This window comes from Stegostoma tigrinum, chromosome 30, assembly GCF_030684315.1.
Source record: "Stegostoma tigrinum isolate sSteTig4 chromosome 30, sSteTig4.hap1, whole genome shotgun sequence".
NCBI classification, from domain to species: Eukaryota; Metazoa; Chordata; class Chondrichthyes; order Orectolobiformes; family Stegostomatidae; genus Stegostoma; species Stegostoma tigrinum.
In genome coordinates, this window is record NC_081383.1 from 25,565,730 (window position 1) to 25,587,365 (window position 21,636).

The 21,636-nt window shown below is 41.2% G+C and overlaps 2 long non-coding RNA genes across 2 annotated transcripts in view; one reads left to right on the forward strand and one right to left on the reverse strand.

The window, feature by feature from the left end:
- The window catches only part of LOC125465941 (uncharacterized), a 54,249-nt gene that overhangs the window by 28,221 nt on the left and 4,392 nt on the right, over positions 1 to 21,636 (forward strand). Inside the window, exons 2-3 of the long non-coding RNA XR_007250335.1 lie at positions 8,601 to 8,658; positions 10,457 to 10,661. This is a non-coding gene — a long non-coding RNA (uncharacterized LOC125465941). The remainder of the gene's footprint in view (positions 1 to 8,600; positions 8,659 to 10,456; positions 10,662 to 21,636) is intronic.
- On the reverse strand, positions 1,023 to 20,914 carry LOC125465942 (uncharacterized). The gene is made up of 3 exons (XR_007250336.2): positions 18,059 to 20,914; positions 1,695 to 1,836; positions 1,023 to 1,121 (listed from the first exon to the last, which is right to left on the reverse strand). It is a non-coding gene; the product is annotated as an uncharacterized LOC125465942 (long non-coding RNA).

The window sequence follows — 21,636 nt, forward strand, 5'->3', positions numbered from 1 at the left end:
TGTGAATCCGAATACAAGGAAAGATAGTTTTTGAACAATAAGTTGAAAGAAAACTGGTAAAAGATTTCAATGGGCTTCCTACACCCAAAAGGAAGATGGAATCTCTGAGATCACCTATGTTGGCATAACAGAATTAATTCATTATCACTATCTTCCAGCCTCTTCCAAGTGAAGCAGACAAAACAGGAGTGATGTTGATTTATTGTGATGGCTACAATTAAGTGTAATATTGTGCTTAAAATAATTCAAATTCAGCTCATTGGACAATGTACTCATTACTTTATATTGCTTTGTATTACTTTGTAAAGCAAAACCTTATGATGGTATAATCCTTTGTTTTAGGTTCTGGCCAAATCTACCTCTTGATTTGATTCAAGTTATTGCAATGTCTTTGCTGCAGATATGGGTGAGAAGCTGATGCACTTTGACACCCGGTCTTGCAAAAAATGGCAAAATGTCACCAAAGAAAGACACAGGCAGAGAGGCCTTTGAAGTAGGATTCTGTACAGGCAGATTGACCCTTGAAACTGGAAACTGAGAATCATGGAGGCTTAGGAAAAGGTTGGGGGAAAAATATAATGTAGAAATCGTACATTACTTTTCGGAAAACAATATAATCCACTGATGTGGGGAAGTGTATCATATTCACTATTTTTATATTATATATAAACCAAAGTCAATGACTGTTGCATTATATATCCAGCTATTGTGAAATAAAGCAGCTTCCTGTTTTTTTTTATTCAAACCTTATTTTACCAGTTGTATTTGTTCACCTCACTGCCAAAAGAAATTACAGAAGACATAAATCATCAGATCACAAGGTGATATATTGTGAAAACCCAGGATTACAGTATTACATAAGATATTAAGAATCGGTTGCTCATTTTCCCAGTAGTTTTGTGCTGAATATTCATAGAACAGCAGACAACATTGAACTGATGTGTTATGTATGGTTGGCTCAAATTTGAAACTGTGTCTCTTGACATATTTCATGAATAATGTCATAGATACTTTTAACTTACAATTGGTCAGTCCTGACACTAGAGAGAAAATAGAAATGTATATTGTGTGTGTTCTTCAAACTTCCGATTCCATTGTTGTGACTTTTGGCTTTATTTTACCTGGAACAGATTATATAAACTTATTAAAAAAAACAGAAATACTGTAAATGTATCTGATTTTATGACATCATATTTAGTCTTATGTATTGACCTGAAAGTATAATGTCATCTGACAGCTGCATATATCAGGAATGTGCCAGTGTTATGATTTCTGCTGATACTGAATATTTAACAAGTTAGTTTCCAGAGTGAAATATGACTTGAAATACCATAAATTTTTCTGTTGCAATTTGGTTGCAATTGTGGTCAGCTACTGATTATATTCAAAGTTTTTGAGAAGATTTATAGCTCGGGCTGTGGATGAGGTTGTAGACTTGCTCACTGAGCCAGTGTATTTGATAATCAAATATACCAATTGGCAAACAAGTCTATAACTGATTATATTCGCATGAGACGGCCAATATACATTTACCAAAAGAACATTAGTTTATTATACAAAAGAAAAACAAAGCATAGTAGCTTAATTAAATAATACGTTTGCCTGAAATAAACATTTTTTTCAGTTTATTGTTAAGCCAAGTGAAAGTTTTATGATGGCATAATCCATTGGGTTAGAGTTCTGGCCAAATTTACCTCTTGATTTGATTGAAGTTATTGCAATGTCTTTGCAGCAGACATGGGTGAGAGGATGATGCACTTTGACACTTGGTTTTGCAAAAAAGGACAAAATGTCACCAAAGTCAGACACAGGCAGAGAGGCCTTTGAAGCAGGATTCTGTAATAAAGAGAAACAAGCTGACCAGGTTCGGAGATTGCATAAGGAATTTACATTCTTAATATGGCTCAGGTTATTGTGGGCATATTACACTCCTCCTGCCAGCATCAGAAAAAAATTCTTGCTCAAATGACAAGTTCACAAGCATTTCCTTTCATATTTTGTACATTCACCAAATCTATCTCTCTCTAAGATACATAGCCACAGCCTCACCAACCTTTCTCACTGAGTTCTAAAAAATAGTGAAGGTTTTTCCAATTATGGTGACAACTATTAGATTGCTATCAGAAGATCTTTCCTTCTGAACTGAATCTGCTTCTGGCTTCACCTTTTCTGGGTGATGACAGCACAATTTAGCAAACACTTCTGCAATTATCGCACTAGGGAGCTTTTTAATTATTTAGCTTAAATCACAAGATTACCTGGAAATACTGTTTTGTCCCAAGGCCAAAAAAAAAGTTTCTGACTCTTAATAAAATAAACAAAAGAACGTAAGAACTAGGAGCAGGAGTAGGCCATCTGTTCCCTCGAGCCTGCCCCACCATTCAATTAGATCATGGCTGATCTTTTTGAGATTCAGCTCCACCTACCCGCCCACTCACCACACCCCTTAATTCCATTACTGTTCAAATATGTATCTAGCCTTGCCTTAAAAACATTCAGTGAGGTAGCTTCAACCACTTCAGGGAGCAGGTTATTCCACAGATTCACAACCCTTTGGGTGAAGAAGTTCTTCCTGACCTCAGTCCTACATCTGCTTCCCTTTATTTTGAGGCAATGCCCTCTAGTCCTAGTTTCACCTGCTAGTGGAAACAACCTTCCTGCCTCCACCTTATCTATTCCCTTCATAATCTTATACGCTTCCACAAGATCTTCCATCATTCTTCTGAATTCCAATTAGTATAATCCCAGTCTACTCAGTCTCTCCTCATAATCCAACCCTCTCAACTCTGGCATCAACCAAGTGAATCTCCTCTGCACCCCCTCCAGTGCTAGTATATCCCTTCTCAAGTAAGGAGACCAAAACTGCACACAGTATTCCAGGTGTGGCCTCACCAGGACCCTATACAGCTGCGGCATAGCTTCCCTTTTTTTTAAACTCCGTCCCTCTAGCAATGACGGACAAAGTACCATTTGCCTTTTCAATTATCTGCTGCACCTGAAATCCCACTTTTAGCGATTCATGCACAAGGACACCCAAGTCCCTCTGCACAGCAGTGTGCTGCAATTTTTTTACCATTTAAAACATTGTCTATTTTGCTGTTATTCCTACCAAAATGGATGACCTCACACTTATCAACATTGTACTCCATCAGCCAGACCTTTGCCCACTCACTGAGACTATCTATATCCCTCTGTAGGCTTTCAGTATCCTCTGCACACTTTGCTCTACCACTCATCTTAGTATCATCTACAAATTTTGATACACCACACTTAGTCCTCAACTCCAAACCATCTATGGAAATTGTAAACAATTGCAGTTGCAATACTAATCCTGAGGCACACCACTAGCCACTGACCGCCAACCAGAAAAACACCCATTTACCCATAGTCTTTGCTTTCTACTGGTCAACCAATCCTCTATCCATGCCAATGCATTACCTGTAATGCTGTGCAACTTTACCTTATGTAGCAGCCTTTGGTGTGGCACCTTGTCAAATGCCTGCTGGAAATCCAGATACACCATATCTACAGGTTCCCCGTTGTCCACCATGCAAGTAATGTCCTCAAAGAATTTCACTAAATTAGTTAAACATGACGTACCCTTCATGAACCTATGCTGGGTGTTCCCAATGGGACAATTTATATCCAGATGTCTTGCCGTTTCTCCTCGCTTCCAAACAAGCTTTTTTTCATAGAACTGAACTTAAGCTCTCAAACAATTATACTTCATAAATCCTCAACACACTATTTAGAATGTGGCAGTGGCAAAATGATTAAATATTTGCCTAAACCCTGCTACTTTGAAAATTGTGCACATCAAGAGAAGTTTTCTTTGTCACATATTGTAAGCTTATCTATGAAAGCTATTTTAATGTCAAACATGAGAAAAACTATTGGGAGAGACCCATTTTGGTCTCTTTCCACTTGGAGTGTGTATTGATTTATTGTTGATACTTTTCCTTAGAACATAGAACAGTACAGCACAGTACAGGCCCTTTGGCCCACGATGTTATGCTAAACTTTTACCCTAATCCTAAAGTCTATCTAACCTCCCCACTATCTTATACTTATCATTCATATGCCAATCTAATAGCTGCTTAAATGCCTCTAATGAGGCCGACGCCACTACCCTCTCTGGCAATGCATTCCACACCCCGACCACTCTCTGAGTAAAGAACCTACCTCTGATGTCTCCCCTATATCTACCTCCACGCACTTTAAAACTATGCCCCCTTGTAATATCTACGTTCGCCCTAGGAAAAAGTCTCTGGCTGTCCACTCTAACTATACCTCTGATCATTTTGTACACTTCTATTAAGTTACCTCTCATTCTTCGTCATTCTAAAGAGAAAAACCCTAGCTCTCTCAACCTTTCCTCATAAGACCTTCCCTCCATTCCAGGCAACATCCTGGTAAATCTCCTCTGCACCTTTTCCAACACTTCCACATCTTTGCTGTAATGAGGGGACCAGAACTGGACACAATACTCCAGATGTGGCCGAACCAGGCTTTTGTATAGCTGGACCATAACTTCACGGCTCTTGAACTCAATCCCTCTATTAACGAAAGCTAACACACTATATACCTTCTTAACAACTCTATCCAAATGGGTGGCAGCTTTCAGGGAACTGTGGACATGAACCCCAAGATCCCTCTGCTCATCCGCACTGCCAAGAATTTTTCTGTTAACCCTGTATTCTGCTTTCAAGTCTGTCCTTTTGGGTGCCCCCTGTGCAGGCAAATGGTTTTGCCTTTTTGTTTCAGCTTGTCCTTCAATGTTTCCAAATCTACAGTATGAAATGTGAACTGCGAGCTGTGACACAGGAGAACTCATTTCTGTTCATCGGGCACCATGCATGACCTGCTTTGTGTGAGCATTCTTAAATGACTACACATATTCTTGGCAGCGTGGTTGATAATCACCAAATCCCACGAACTGAATTATAATCCAAAACATTAATCTGAATTGAAAAATTGAGGACAACTTTTTATAGGAGCGTCACTACAAACATACAACTATTAGGTGAAAAACCTAGCTTAACTTTTGCCAAGTGTAGGCCTAATCATGCATTTTGGCCCTAAGAAAATGAGATCTTATGCTGGGTCTATGGTATGTTGGGATCACTGACCCATGGAGAATCACAGTATAAACTTCCTCCAGTCTGACAAATAACCATTAACACTAAGCTATGTTTTTTGCCATTCAGCCAGTTTTCTATCAATATTACCAAGTATCCGTGAAGCTTTAGAGATAATGGGAACTGTAGATGCTGGAGAATCCAAGATAATAAAGTGTGAAGCTGGATGAACACAGCAGGCCAAGCAGCATGTTGCTCCTGAGATGCTGCTTGGCCTGCTGTGTTCATCCAGCTTCACACTTTATTATTTCCGTGAAGTTTTAAAAATGTTTTGGCCTTGACTGCTTTCTGTGATAGCAATTTCTAGGGACTCACCACTCTGCGTGAACAAACTTCTCTTCATTCCAGTCCTAAATGATTTACCCCACATCCTTAAACTGTGACCCCTGGTTTCTGTGCTATTATGTTGTGTAGCAACTTTTATAACACCTTATCAAACAATTTTTGGGAATTCAAATGCACCACATTTCTGGTTCCCTTTATCCACTGTAAATGTCACTTCACCAAAAACCCCAATAGACGAGATAAATACAACTTCCCTCTCAAAAAACTATGCTGGCTCTACCTGATCAGTTGATGATAATTTTACAGAACAGGCCTCTCCAAAATGTTTGAAGAGGGGAGGAGAACATTTCTCAGTCTCCAATCTTGGAACAAATTCTTACGGGTATTCATTGTAACTTATTTCTGGAAATCCTCATCTAACTGCAATAGCAAGTACGAATGGCTCATTTCCAGCTTTGTGGAAGCAGCAACCCCACACCTCTGCATATAAATCCACTATGTGAGGGTTTGAATATTTATCCAGCTGCAAAAAACAGTTTACCGTTTGTTTAAAATCCCTACAAAGGCAAACCAACCCATCGGGCTTCACAATTGGTATGGTCGGTGTGGCCCATTCTGCAAACTGGACTGGTTTGATGATTTCTTCACTTTCCAGCCTTCTGATTTCTGCCTCTACTTTTGCCCGTAAGGCAAATGGCATTGGGTGGGCCTTGTAGAATCATGGACTTGCTTCCTGGTCAACCTGCAGGATGGCCTTGTCACCTAGACCTTCCTGAAAAACCTCCGGGTATTTAATTAGGACTTCACTCTGGCAGCCACTTTCTACTTGAAAAACATTCAGCCAATCTAGGTGAACCTTTCTCAACCAATTTCACCCCATCAAATTTGAGCCTGAGCCTTTTACTACAATCAGTAGGAACTGAACCAGCTGCTTCTCATATGAGACTGGAACAAAAACCAAAGTTGTACCCTTCATCTGTAAAGGTTCCCTAGTATAGGTTCTCAGTCTAGCTGAGGTCTGATGCAAACTTAAGTTTGGAGTCCAGAGCAAATTTTGTTAAAGATTGATTCCGCGATCACTCAAATGGCTGTACAGGTATTGACTGGGTGACCATTTAACCCGATGTTTATTTTGATTGGTTCTGATTTGGATGTTACTAAGCAATTTAATTATTCCAAACCAGATGTAAGTGGACTTGCTAGGGTGTGCACTCTCCTGGATATTGGCCAATGAGTTCTCTTATTCCATTTAGGTCCAGTGAGACAATTTGCTGTCTTGAATCCGCATACCAGCAGCAACTACAGTGGATTGTTGGCCTGGATCTTGAAGAAAATTTTAACCGTTTGGCCAAGGCTTGTCTTTGTTTAGAATTTTGCCTTGGGCTGACCTAGAGTCCCTCTGTTCAACATATGTCCTGAGTGATGCTATGTAATTGTCTGCACTCAAGGCGTGTTCCCCAAGCTCAGTCAGACTGATGAGGGTGTCCACTTCTGTTGGAATACCCTGCAACTCATATGCTCAATTTGCATCATTTTCCAATGATAAAGCCAGTTGTAATGCCTGTTTGAAGTCCAGTTGTGCTTCAGCTACTAGGACGTTTTGCATGGTTACATCATTAATCCCAAATATCAAATAGTCTCAGCATCTCATTAAGGGTTAAACCAAAGCCACATGCTCTGCCAGTCATCTTAATCTAGACAAAAATCCCAGTACAGATTCTCCTGGTTCTTGAATTGCGAGGTAAACTGATAGGGTCACAGAATTAGAGGAGGCTTGGGGTCGTAATATTTCTAAACTAATTCCGTCAACTCTTGAAAGGTTTAAGTATTGGGTGCCTCAGGGAATATGAGACTCCTAATAACCAAAAAAGGTGCAGATCCACAAGCTATCAGGAGAATGACTGTTTACTTTTCATCTGCCCCAGTGTCATTGGCCCAGAAAAATTAATGCATTCTTTCCACATACTGTGCCCAGTCTTCGACAGCAGGATCAAATGAGTCAACCTTCCCAAATAATGGTGAATGACAGAACTGGTTACCCCAATTTAAAGATGACTGTTGCAAGTGAATTTCTTCAGGAGCATGCATTTCTATTGTTGCGAGTGAAATAACTCCACAGAGGCTGGTACCCTGTCACCAAGTCACCCTTTATTTACATGTAGGAAGTCCTTGATTCAGCTTCCTCAGAGCCAGCTCTCAGAATGAGCAGAACCCCTGATACTCCTGTTTATATCTGTCAGCTGGGGCACCCTGACTGGACCAGATTAACAGCCCCATTCAGGGAACTCAGGTTCTATGAGGTGCACCTGGCTGATATTGTTACAATCACCAAAGGAGCGATACAATCAATAGAGACTTCCAGAAAGGAATTAGACCAATGTCTTTAAAGGAAAAAAAAATGCAAGGCTGTATTGAAAAAGCAAGGGAGTGACACTAAATGAGTGGCTCCTCCAGAAGCCTAGCACAGACATAATGAGCTGAATGGCCTCCTTTGGTTCTGTAACCACACCATGTTTTTATTGTATATTTCTATGATTCCAACTGTTGCACTGTAGAGTAAATGCCTGTCTTTATGCTTGTCAGCTGTGACACTATGCATGACAGTCTTTCCTTCTACCGGGAAAGTTGTGGGTTCAAGTCCTACTCCCGCACTTGATGAAAAACAAAATTGACGGCTATTGTAGTACAGAAGGTGTGCTGCAATGTCACATATACTGAGATTTGAAGGAGATATTAAATCAAAATCTGAACTGTTCCAGCAGGTGGATACAAATGTCACTTTTTTTCCCACAAAGAGTAGCGGTCATCCACAGAGTCCTCAATTAACACCACTGAAACAGATTCTCTGATAATATTAAATTGCTGTTTGTGAGAGCTGGTTGTGTTTGAACTGGCTGTTGAATTTTGTGGATTGTAACAATGCACTTCAAAAGTTCTTAATTATTGTAAAAAGCTTTCTTTGGAAAGGTGCTATATAACAGTAAGTCACTTTTTTGTTGTGCTCTATAAAAGTCTTTAATCCAGATTGAGATGTGTATTGATAATTAATGTTAACACTCTATGCTAACTGCAAATGATTAATTATGGACGGTCTTTCTATTTGTATTTGTATTTTTATTTGTAAGAATTGTCTTTTTCTTTCATCTGTATTTTTTTCATTTATTTGTTTTAATTTAGAAGGTGAGAGGAAGAGAGAAGCCTGTGAACATGTCAAAATGCAACAAGTGAATTACTGGTAAGGGCGTCATCAGGATTGGCAAAGAATGGATTACCTCAAATTCAGAGACTCACATTTCGATCCTGTGAAATATTGTACTTAACTTTTGTTCAGAGATGGTAACCTCAGCAACTATACAAGACCAAAGGGAAGCTATTGTAAATTGAGCTCCATTGAAATGACATAGTTTGGTATCTTAAAGACTTTGTGCCTGATAGAGGTACAATCATGCATTGTGTTACCATGAAGAAAGAAATAAACCCATTAGTGGTCTGGCTGCATGACTGTGGATAATGAGTGGGAACCTTGTGGGTGCCCAATCACTATGACAATTAAAGCTGAACTGAAGGACAGAGGTTTTGAAATCTGAGCATCTGCTGCAAAATGTCACAGGAGCAGCAGACAGCTCCATTAATGAATTAATTATTAATAAGAGGCCTGAGGCGTTGCTAAGCCTTTCACTCACAACAGGGAGTAATGTAATTGAAATGGATGCTTCAGTGAAATATTCACAAAAGCCACCAGTTTTGTCAAAAACATTGACTTTAATTTTAAAACCTTGTGTAAAAGCGGTAATTAGATATTCACTCTAGCTTATCAAAAACTGTCAGGAATAACACGAGAGGCGAGAACACAAATAGATAGGGGTGTATGCTAACATTCCACATCGAAACTTTTCTTCTGTGATGTGCAAGCATGCACAGATGAGATTTAACACAGAAATCATGTTTGCATTTACCTTTTTCTACACAAAATCTTGCAGAGCCTCATGATGTAGAGCCAAATCAGCAGTAGTTCTGATAATCCAAGGTATTCTTGCAGATTCCACATTGAAACTGCATGCTGATGTACATGAAGAACATAATGCTTTTGCATGCAACATATGTACGTGCACATTTTATTTGTGTCCACATGCTGAATAATCAACAAGCAGACTTTGGCATGACTTTTTAACATAGCTGCGTATCCTATTTCTGGTTTCCCAACCAATTAAAGAGGACAGGTAAGATTATTAGGGATCTTTAACAGGGATCTGAATGGTTCCAGAAAATCTTGCTGTGGAAGGAAGCAAACTGCTGGATAATAGAGGTGAAGACCCAATTCTCAGACTCCACACTTGAGGCAATAATGGATGAAGTGAGGGGTGGAGGGAAGTCCTCTTAGTTGACAATAGGAGAAAGACATCCCGTCTCACCAAGTAGACATGGCTGGAAGTAGCAGAAGGCACTGGTGTTAATGAAATGGACAGAGTGCAGCGAAAATTTACTGACTTCATTTGGACCACCAAGCAAACATACTAGGTGGCAGTCATTACTCTATATCTCCCGAGCATTGACCTTCACGGCACACAATGACCAACACACCAAGCAGTTACAGTAATTTCTCTTCATCTGAACTACGTCCTTAGTCCCACGGGTAGCACACTCCCCTCTGAATCAGAGTACAATCCTCTTCCCTGTAAAATCCAATCACTGTGTCCTGACCAGCATTTATCCCACAAAGAACATCAAACAAATACATCATCTTGTCACTGTCACTATTTATGGGACCTTGCTGAGTATAGTAAGCAGCTGCGTTGCCTACATTACAGAAGTGACCACTTCAAAAAGTATTACTGTGGCCTTAAATTGTTTGAAATTCCCTTTGGTAGTAAAGAAGCAATATACAAATGAGTATTTTCTCTTTTTCATATCCCCATTTTAATAGCCTGAACCTCGTCTTACCACAATTCAGTCACCACTAACTAAAATATGGACTTCTGCACATTCATCTTTTCCCTAAATCAATTCTAATGCTTGTCTTTCCTTTCCCACAGGTCCTTCAAGTATAATAAAGCAAGGGAGGAAGCTGATGGGTGCAGTGTTGCCGTCTGTTGAAGTGGTGAGAAACAGGAGTGATTTGTCCTGGAGAAATCCATCCCCTCAATGATTATGCTCTGGTTGAGAAAGTCCAAAAGTAACCTTTTTGACCTACCATCAATTAAGGTCCCAAAGTGGCTAATTAATGAACACCTTTGACAGGTGAGAAAGGTGGTTATAGTTTAGACCGGGAACCAGACTGGCCTGACTGTAGGGTTGGGAGAGACACAGATGGGAGACAAGACGGTGGCCTCTGAACAGTAGGCTTTGTCCTGTGGGCCTCATGTTCCTGAGGTTGCCCCTCTTACTGGCTGGCAGTTTCTAGAAATACAGCATGCCAGTGGTGAGGCCAAGGATAGGCTGAGGAACTTGACCATGTTCATCTGTCAACCCTCAATGAGCTGGTTGATGGGCAGTTACGTGACCTGTAGGAGTTGTGTATTCATCATCATGTAATATAATAATGCCATGCATTAAAAGAATTGGGAAAATCATGCTAGACGAGGGCATGAATTCTGAGAAACTAGACAAGAGAAGATGGTTGGACTTTCATTCAGGATGGCCACTACCTGGCACTTGCCTGGTGAAAATGATACATGATGTTGTCTGCTTGAGCCTAGTCAATGTTCAGATGTTCAATGATTCTTTGCTCAGGATTATTGAAAAGACAAAGCACTGCACAGTTATTAGCGAACACTGAAGTTTGTCATAAAGGGTAAAGTCAGTGATGATGCAGCTGAAAAACGTTAACTCAGGGGTTTTAATGAGAAATGTTCAGTCAATGTCCAGAGATTGCAATAATTTGCCTCTGACTAACAGAACCATGTTCCTTCGCCTGGATAATTGAGTACAATTCTGCGCACTTTATTATTATCTTACCTGATGCATGTAGTTTTACATCCCACGTTAAATTATTTCCAACAGTTGAAGGATTGATATCTGATTTAAGATTATTGGCAAAATAGCCAAAGATAACTGAAGGATAAACCTTTTGACTCAACAAGTAGCTCGGCTTTTGGATAGCACTGCCTGATATAATATTGGATATATATTCAAAAGTTGCCTTTGAGAGAATTAGATAAGTATTAGGAAAACAGAAATCAGGGATATGGGGAATGACTGGGATAGTAATACAGTCTGGATTGTTCTTCGAGAAAGCTGGTGCAAATTTGATAGGCCTCCATTTGTGTATACTATCCTATGATTCAGGAAAGATCCCTCAAACAGGAAAGATTTACCAAGCATAGGGATTTCAGTTATGAGGAATGTTTTGTAAATTGGGACTGTTTCATAATGGAATAGAGAAAGTTAAGAAATTGCCTAATCGAGATTTTCAAAACATTAAGCAGTTTCGGATGAGAAAAACTTGTGTGCGTCAATAGAGGTCCTAGATTCAAAATTGTTTGCAAAAGATCCTGGGGGACATGTGAAGAATCCTTTTCACCCAGGGAGCTATCAGAGGATTTCAAATGTACTTTTTTAAAAGCAGGTGGACAGGAACTTGAGCAGCAGAGACTCATTACCACCTAACACATATAGCGATGGACAGAGTGGATATGTGGGATGAAGAATTAATGTTCTTTCAAAATGCCAGCAAAGGCACAATGAGTTGAATGAGTTCCATCTCTGCTTTATTTTGTTTGTCCAGCATTGAAAGATTCGTTCTTTGATCTCCCTTATACTTTTGTTTCCTAAGGGCTACTTGTTTAAACATTAATGTGACAAAAGGCAAATACACTCACTGTCCCTGGAATTCAACTTTTTCATTAGCAGATCAAGTTCATGATCAGGTCTGGACAAAGTAGTTCAAGCAGAGATGGAACTCATTCAACTCATTGTGCCTTTGCTGGCATTTTGAAAGAACATTAATTCTTCATCCCACATATCCACTCTGTCCATCGACCTGTGGATACCACTCCAGCGGATGTTACCATGAACAACTCACTTTCTCGCCTGAGATGTGTGTGTCTCTCCCTGATAAGACAGCAGCCCAATGGGCCTCTGGTGTCTTTACCATAGAAGACAAGTGGATAATCTTCTTAGAGGTAGTAGGAACTGCAGATGCTGGAGAATCTGAGCTAACAAGGTGTAGAGCTGGATGAACACAGCAGGCCAAGTAGCATCAGAGGAGCAGGAAAGCTGACATTTCAGACCTAGACCCTTCTTCAGAATCATCTTAATAGTCAGAAGCCACAGTTAGAGTGTGGTTAGGTGTAACAGCTGGTTTAGGTGTAACAGCATTCAATACTACAGCCAGTGTCTTATCAGTATCCAAGGCCTTCGAAATGACTGGATAAAGCATGGTTTTTAATACTAGACATTATGGTAGTGTTGAAAATCTTTTCATGTTTGATTGCCAAGGATGCATGCATATTTGTGTGAACCTTGGAAACCAGTGGCTGTTATTAAATATTGAACTGTATTAATTTTATCTCTCTGGCTCAAGTTATAGAGAAAGAAAACAGGGAATGCATCCCAAGTTGAAGGTAGGGAAAGATATTTATTATGGAACTATGTGTCATAGTATTGCGAAGTGGAGAGCCTCACGGGTTTTTAGGCACACTTTGATGCCTACCATCTACAAGATTACAAGACACTGAACTATCTTGCTTTTCTATTACCTTTACTGCAGCAGATGCAAGTAGCACTGGTATAGCCTGACACATGAATACCACTTAAACATTCCATTGGTCAATGGGTTCTAGTATTCCGTCATTGTGTGTGCACCCAGTGGCCCTCACGACAATAGAACTTGATCTTCCTGCTACAGCTGTTCAGCTATATCAGCAAACATCCACAAATTGTGCTCATCGCAGCTTGTCATTTTATGCCTCTAGACTCACTTCTCAAGTACTCTGTTCTGAATATTGTCTGGACTCCAAACCCTAGTAGTGGGTGTGCATCTGTTGCATGGGAGTTACTGATTGACATTTTCAGCCAATGACCAGATCCCAAAATTTGTGTATGTCCCAAATGATTGACCCATTAAGCCAGCTGAGTCAGTCTTTTGTGATTATTCCCCTAAATCACATGGAGTTACTTCCAATAAATGCTCTCTTCATGTTAACTCTTCTTAGACCCTGCTGACCTCCGATGCACTAGATTTAATTTTCCCCTAAGTTTAAAAAAAATCAAAATCATGCTTGAATTCTTAATGAACTATGTGCAAGGTGGAGGAAGAGACATAGACAGAGAGGACTGCCAGGGATATTTTATTCCATCTCTTCCAACAAGCAGCAGAAGGCTACACGGGGGGAGGGTTAACTTGAGAAATTTGTGAAACTCAACTCTCCATCCTGTCATGAATTTAGCCGTTTCTGTTTAAACAACAACTCATTTTAGTGTAACTGATTAAGCTCTTGGTGAAGTGGATCAGGAATGATAATAGATTCCCTTCAGCCCAACAAGTCCACGCTGCCCCTTGAAGCATCCCACCCAGACCCATTCCCCTATAACTGACACATCCCTGAACACTACGGGCAATTTAGCATGGCCAATCCACCTAACCTGCACATCTTTGGGCTGTGGGAGGAAACCAAAGTACCCGGAGAAAACCCACACAGACATGGGAAGAATGTGCAAACTCCACACAGACAGTTGCCCGAGGCTGGAATCAAACCCGGGTCCCTGGTGCTCCGAGGCTGCAGTGCTAACCACTGAGCCACCATGCTGTCCTCATGTAAACAGGGTTCAATCTTTGGTGTTTTAACAACAATATGAATTTGATCCTTTCTGCACAGGCTGCCCAAGAGTATGCCAGGGAGCAGCCAGTAAGTGCTTTTCATTGAACTGCTTGTTGGCCAAGTAGACCACAGTTCTGCCACATGTATCATAGAATAACCATAGTGTGGAATCAGGCCATTCAACTCATTGAGTCCGTACCAACCCTCCAAATAGTATCCTAACCAGGCCCACCCCATCCTTGTAACCCTGCATTTTCCATGACAAATCCACCTAGCTAGCACATCCCTGGGAAATTCAACATGGCCAATCCACCTAACCTGCACATTGTTCGACTGTGGGAGGAAACAGGAGCATCCAGAGGAAACCCATGCAGACACGGGGAGAATGTGTAAACTCCACACAGACAGCCACCTGAGGGTGAAATTGAACCCAAGTCCCTGTTGCTGTGAGACAGCAGCACTAACCACTGAGTCACCATGCCGCCCTCTCAAACAAATCTCCTATTTCACTCAGCGATACCAGCACATCACCACCCCTTTGCCTCCTCACTACCCACACTGTTGGCCACCAAGCCCTTGGTCTCTCTCAGTCCTGTTCTCTCCTGACTGCCAGTAAGACATTGCCTATTCCAATACTGGAACCATCCTGGCTGTTACGAACTGTCCCGGTCTACAGCCTTCCACTGCCGTAGCTTTCCCAACAAACAGCTGGCTAGTTCACTAATCTGGCACAGCATCTGGTGTAACGATAAGGTCATGCTATTATATTCACCATGACCTCAATGCTTCCAGAATTTATGATGCCCCACCCAGTTCACTCCTCCTCTGTAAACAATGAGGCCTAAATACCCTCTTTTTTTTGAAAAATGCAAAACTGAATTTTCCACACCATCCACAATGTCTGTCTGTCTGTACATTGAAGTTTTCTAGTCATAATTAGAATCATATTAAATTCCATATTATCCATCAGATACTTCTGTGAAAACACAGAAACTGCTTTACCACCAAGTGATGATACTAGCTTCTCTATCTAAACTCCTTTGTTCAAAATAACTAATTGTTGTCATTAATGAAACTATTATGCTCATGATCTTTCTTTATCTAAGGCCTCAGGCAGTCCTTTGCAGCATTGTTAGGCTGCAGCTTTAGAATCTATCAGTAAATCTGCTCCATGTACTTCACGAAGATAGTCTGCATTGGGAAATATGCAGAAACACACAACAAGGATGATCACATGAGAAAAAGCTTCAGTTACACAAGACTAGAGAAGTTTAACACAACTATTTAGTAAATTGTCTAAAAGATAATTACCACACTACGGAATACACATTATAAAGAAACTTGGATAATAGTTCAGCAGAGCAATGCTCTTTCAGTTCAGTCAAACCAGTGAGGGAAATGAACTATAGCCCACCGACTCTCACAGCTACATAGAATACACCTCCTTTCATTCACCTTCCTGCAAAAATGCCATCCCCTATTCCCAATCCCTTCAGCTCCGCTGCATCTGCTCCCAAGATGAGGCATTCCACTCCCGAACATGCCAGATGTCCTCGTTTTTCAAGGACAGCAATTTCCCCTGAACAGTGGTTAAAAACGCCCTTGACCACATCTCTCGTGTTTCCTGCAGCTCATCCCTCACATCCCTTCTCGGCAGTAACAACAAAGATAGAATTCCCTTCGTCCTCACATATCACCCCACCAACTCCAGATTCAACACATCATCCCCTGCCACCTGCAATCTGACCCCACTACCAAGGACATTTCTCCCTGCCCACCCTTATCTGCCTTCCAGAGGGACTGCTCTCTCCGTGACTCCCTCATCCATTCCACACTCCCCACCAACCCTGGCACTTTCCCCTGCAACTGCAGGAAGGGCTACACCTGCCCCTACACCTCCCCCTCACCCCCAACCCAGGCCCCAAGATAACCTTCCACATTAAACGGATGTTCACCTGCACATTGTCTAATGTGGTATATTGTATCCACTGTTACTGATGTGGCCTCCACTACATCGAAGAAACCAAGCGGAGGCTCGGATACCGCTTTGCGGAGCACCTATGCTCGGTTCATGACAAACAACTACAACTCCCAGTCGCGAACCACTTCAACACCCCTCCCACTTCTTGGACGACATATCCATCCTAGGTCACCACCAGCGCTACAACGATGCCACAGGAAGGCTGGAGGAACAACACTTCATATTTTGCTTGGGAATCCTGCAGCCCAATGATCTCAATGTGGACTTCACAAACTTCAAAATCTTCCACCCCCAACCTCATCCCAAGACCAGCTCATCTCGTCCCCACCTCCTTGAACTGTCCGTCTTTTCTCTCACATATCCGCTCCTTCTCCCTCATTGAACAACCCCCACCCCCAGTACCTACCTACTAGCCTCAACCCCGCCTCCTTGACCTGTCCATCTTCTCTCCCACCTAGCTGCCCCTCCCTCCCAACTGATCAACCCCCATCCCAACTTCCTACCTATGCTCACCTTTACTGGCTCCATCCCTGCTTCCTTGGCCTGCCCATCCTCTCTCCACCTATCTGCTCCTCTGTCCACTTTCCATCATTGCCTCCTTCTCTATTTATTTCAGAGTCCCCTTCCCCTCCCCCATTTCTGAAGAAGGGAGAAGACCCGAAATGTCAGCTTTCCTGCTCCCCCGATGCTGCCTGGCCTGCTGTGTTCATTCAGCTCTACACCTTGTTATATCAACATGCCAGTAATGTTCACAACCCATGAATGAGTAAAGGAGATATGAACCCGAAACGTCAGCTTTGCTGCTCCTAAGATGCTGCTTGGCCTGCTGTGTTCATCCACCTCCACATCTTGTTATCTCAGATTGTCCAGCATCGGTAATAACGGTTTGCAACGGTAGTAGATTCGCCAACTTTAGGTACATTTAAGTCGTCATTGGATAAGCATATGGATGTACATGGAATAGTGTAGGTTAGATAGGCTTCAGATCGCTATGACAGGTCGGCACAACATTGAGGGCCAAAGGGCCTGTACTGTGCTGTAATGTTCTATGTTCTATCTGCAGTTCCTATTATCTCTAGTAAATCACTCCTGGGGACCACAAATCCCCCAGAAACCAAGATAATACTTAAATACAAAACAGCATTCACTTTACAAAGGTAGAGAACGCTTTGCTCTTAATACACCACAAGCAGCATTTTATTCTCTTTAAACATTCACAAAGTCATTAGTTTTCAGAGGCTTACAGCGAACAAATTCTGCATTACTCACTGCTAAGCAAGAATTCTTCAAACATTAGCATGGGTGTGAAAGTTAGCTTTCAACATGTATTTGTCACTTTTAGTTTTCAACTGTAATATAATGTATTTGTTTACTCAAGGCATCTACAGACCCGATCAGGCTACACTGTAGATGAATTATTTTATATTCAAGCATTCATCACACTGGACAGTTGACAAATATGTGGCAATTTAAATTCTCAAATTGTTCAGCTGCTGCAAATTGGTTGATTGGCAGCAAACTCACATTCATACACCAATCCAACTAACCTGTTCTTATATCACACATTGTCAGCCACCACAAGAGTTCATGAAGTTACACTTACAGTGATGAAAGATTCTTCTGTCATTCATGTCTTTTATCCAGACAAAGGTCACTCCTCAGAAATATGATACCCTGCTGTGCAACACAGTCTTTGATTGTGCAATGCAGAGAACCAACTAACAGCTCATTTAAATGGGGTACTGAGAAGATATAAAGCTCTTTTGAAAACTCTTTACAGTTGGGCAATTCAAAGCAATGCTGCAAAGTAACCATTAGATCTGGTCAGATAGCCCAAGGTCAGGTCTTTGGCAGGAAGCTGAAAACTTTGAAAAAAAAGGTCCATGTGTTTTTACCTGGTGCTGCCACGTCTTACGGAGAGTTCTGAGTCGTGCAGAGGTGTGTCAACAGCCACCTGACAGGTTTCTAACCAGCAAAAAATTACAGGGTTTAAGATTTAGTCGAGTGTCAAAGCAGTTCCTTTCAAAGCACTGCAGTTTTGAATTGTCACAGACCTCTCAATGAAATCTGTTTGTTAATATATAAAGGAGGGAAACAGAGTTAAAACTATATGCCCATTTTGAAAGATGTGGGTGCATCAGACAAGCGTCACTATCAATGTGGGGGATGTTGGAAAGTCTGGATTATATATGTTGCTGATCATCATGGTTATCAGAGCCTGAAAGGCATGCATTTATCTCCGAATCTTCCTGCTGGACCTGCAATACAGTGCTCAAGAATGCCATTTTTTTTATTGAACGATTAGAACCAAATCCAAGGAGGGAAAAAAAAATCAAATTTTTGGGAATTTTCACTAAGTTAAAGTTATGAGCCACTTGCCCCAGTACCATAAAATATCAAAACTGTGGCACGTTTCCCTTCAGAGTTAATTGAAACCCAGAAGAATGTAAATGGTCATTGGAATGCATAACTTCACTATTTAAGTCTCCTGCCTTAAATGTTGAGTTATGCTGTGTTGTCAGTGGAAAAAGCAGAGAAAATGTTCTGTCAGTAAGATCAGTGTCTCTGTCTTCATTCCTTTCAGCAACACATTTTCCAACTAAATCATTGTTTGTGTTACAGACAGGAATTTGCAATGTCATGTAAATGACTAGCCCCTGCAGATACATTTCTATCGGCTGAATTATATGGTTTTGAGCATGACAGGACTGATATTCCTCTGCTGGTGCAGTCTGGTAATTTAAAATAGACTATGTGAACATGTGTGTCATATATTATATGATGTCACATGGATTTGGGCAATGAAACAACTTTGGATCTTGAGGCATCACATCTGACATAAAGGTCACCCTCATTGTCTAAGAATGTTTTTCACACTAAGGTAACTTGAACCTAGTTGCCATCATGCAATCTACATTTTGTTTATAACAAGAACCTCTTCTCACTAGACTACCAGATAGTTTTCTTCTACTCCACTAAGCCAAGCAGGTCCTGTAGATCCATACCAGGAAAGAGGTTGGTGGCAGCAAATCTACCAGATACATCTTACACTGTGATGATCTAAGGTGAAAATCCATGTTAGTACAGCAATGATGACTCTTGTGTTTGCTCTCCCTAAATCTCAAAGACCCAAAGTAACATTCACAAATTCACAGATGATACCCTCAAGACAGCAACAGTGGAACCAACTCAGAAATTACTGATTGAATTTGACAAAGTTGTAAGGCATAGCAGCATGAATAAAAATGTAAGCAAAATAGTTATTCCATGAATGATATTGAAATAGCTGAAGATGAAGCAGAAAGTAATCTTGGAATGTTAATGAAGTGGTTGATCAATCAATCTGCAATCAACAGATTGAGATTCACCCCTGAATTCATCTGACATATTTTCAATTGTTTTTTTGTTTTGTATTTACCTTTATTTTTGACACTAGGGAGTTTTGCAAGGATTGAAGGGAGTGCAGAAGACAGCTGCCAAGTTCAGTCCTTGTATTGGGAACTGAATTTTGAGAAAATAGGTTGGGCGAAGATTTTTTTCAACTGGTAGGAAAGATGTGAGAGGTGATCATAAAAAGTACACAAGAAACTAAGTAAAAAGACAAAACAGTGTTACTACTTTAAAATAATAGTGAAAATAAACCACGAGTTGCAGGTTCAGACTGGTAAAAAATGATTTTATGACTTAGAACAGGATATATCTTAATGCATACGGTGACCAATGCTTGGAATGAAAATGGTCCAAGAGATGGATTAGGTGCTTTTAAGAAACAATTGGAGGGGCTGTACTAGCAGCTCTGAAGGGTGATTCTGAATGACTGAACAAATATGGGTTGAATATTTTTCCTCTTTTTTAAATAACTTGCAATCTTGTGAAACTTGCGACTATTCTCACGTCAGCTAGTTTTATTTTCAAAACAGCTTATAATTAGTAATCGAAAGAGACCTCAAGAAGCTAAAACAAGACAGAACTGTTTCACTTTCATCACACTAATTGTGTTTCCAATCTCCTGCTGCCTCCCAAGCATTATAGTTCTCAAATTCTGCACTGTTAGAATGTTATAAACTTCATTCCTGGATTCCAATGATGCTCGAGGTGGCTGGCCAGGAATTCAAAAGGAAGGATAAATATCTGAAAATTGCTGTTAATACTGATCCTATAGGGCTTCTAATGGATTCCCTTATATTTACAGCAGCAGACTGAAATTAAAATTCTGGATTTCCAGCACCCATCCATACTTTAAGCAGTACTTCTTGAAGTAGGGGTCATATTTAAAAATGAGGGGTTGCACATTTAAGACAGAATTCCAAAAACATTCTTTTCTCTCAGAGGGCTTCAAGTCTTTGAAATTCCCTTACTCAATGAGTAATTGATGAAAATCTTTAAATATTTTTAAGGCAAATGTAGATAGTTTCTTGTTTACCAAGGGGAATGAAAGATTACTAGGGATATGCAGGAATGCAAAGTTGAGGTTAAAATCAGATCAGTCATGATCTTATTGAGTGGCGGAGCAGGCTGGAACGGCTGAACGGTCTACTCCTGACTCTCGTTCATATGTTTGTATGCTTAGTCAGTGACCCCCCCCTCAACAGGAAGGAATAGGAACTTGTTAGAAAGATAATATTAAATGGAGGATTCTTATTTGCATGTTGATGCTATACATCCAAATTTCTGTTATCAATTCCTTCAGCAGATTCTCAGCTTCCTCTGCAACCACAGTAAGTGCTACGCTTGCCCCCCACAGCTCCTCCCTCACCCCCATTCCAGGACCTTCCGCTGCAACCGCTGGAAGTGCTACATTGCCCCCACACCTCCTCCCTCACCCCCATCCCAGGCCCCAAGGTGACTTTCCATATCAAGCAGATGTTCACCTGCACATCTGCCAATGTGGTATACTGCATCTACTGTACCCGTTGTGCCTTCCTCTTCATTGTGGAAACCAACCGAAGGCTTGGGGACCGCTTTGCAGAACACCAACGCTCGGTTCGCAATAAACAACTGCCCTCCCAGTCGCAAACCATTTTAACTCCCCCTCCCATTCCTCAGATGACATGTCCATCCTGGGCCCCCTGCAGTGCCACAATGATGCCACCCGAAGGTTGCGGGAACAGCAACCCATATTCCGCTTGGGAACCCTGAAGCCCAATGGTATCAATGTGGACTTCACAAGCTTCAAAATCTCCCCTTCCCCCACTGCATCCCAAAACCAGCCCAGCTCATCCCCGCCTCCCTAACCTGTTCTTCCTCTCACCTATCCCCTCCTCCCACCTCAAGGCGCACCTCCATTTCCCACCTACTGACTTCATCCCGCTCCCTACCTCCCCACCTATCTTCTCCTCTCCACCTATCTTCTCCTCTATCCATCTTTGGTCCGCCTCCCCCTCGCTCCCTATTTATTTCAGAACCGTCTCCACATTCCCCTCTCTGATGAAGGGTCTAGGCCTGAAACGTCAGCTTTTGTGTTCCTAAGATG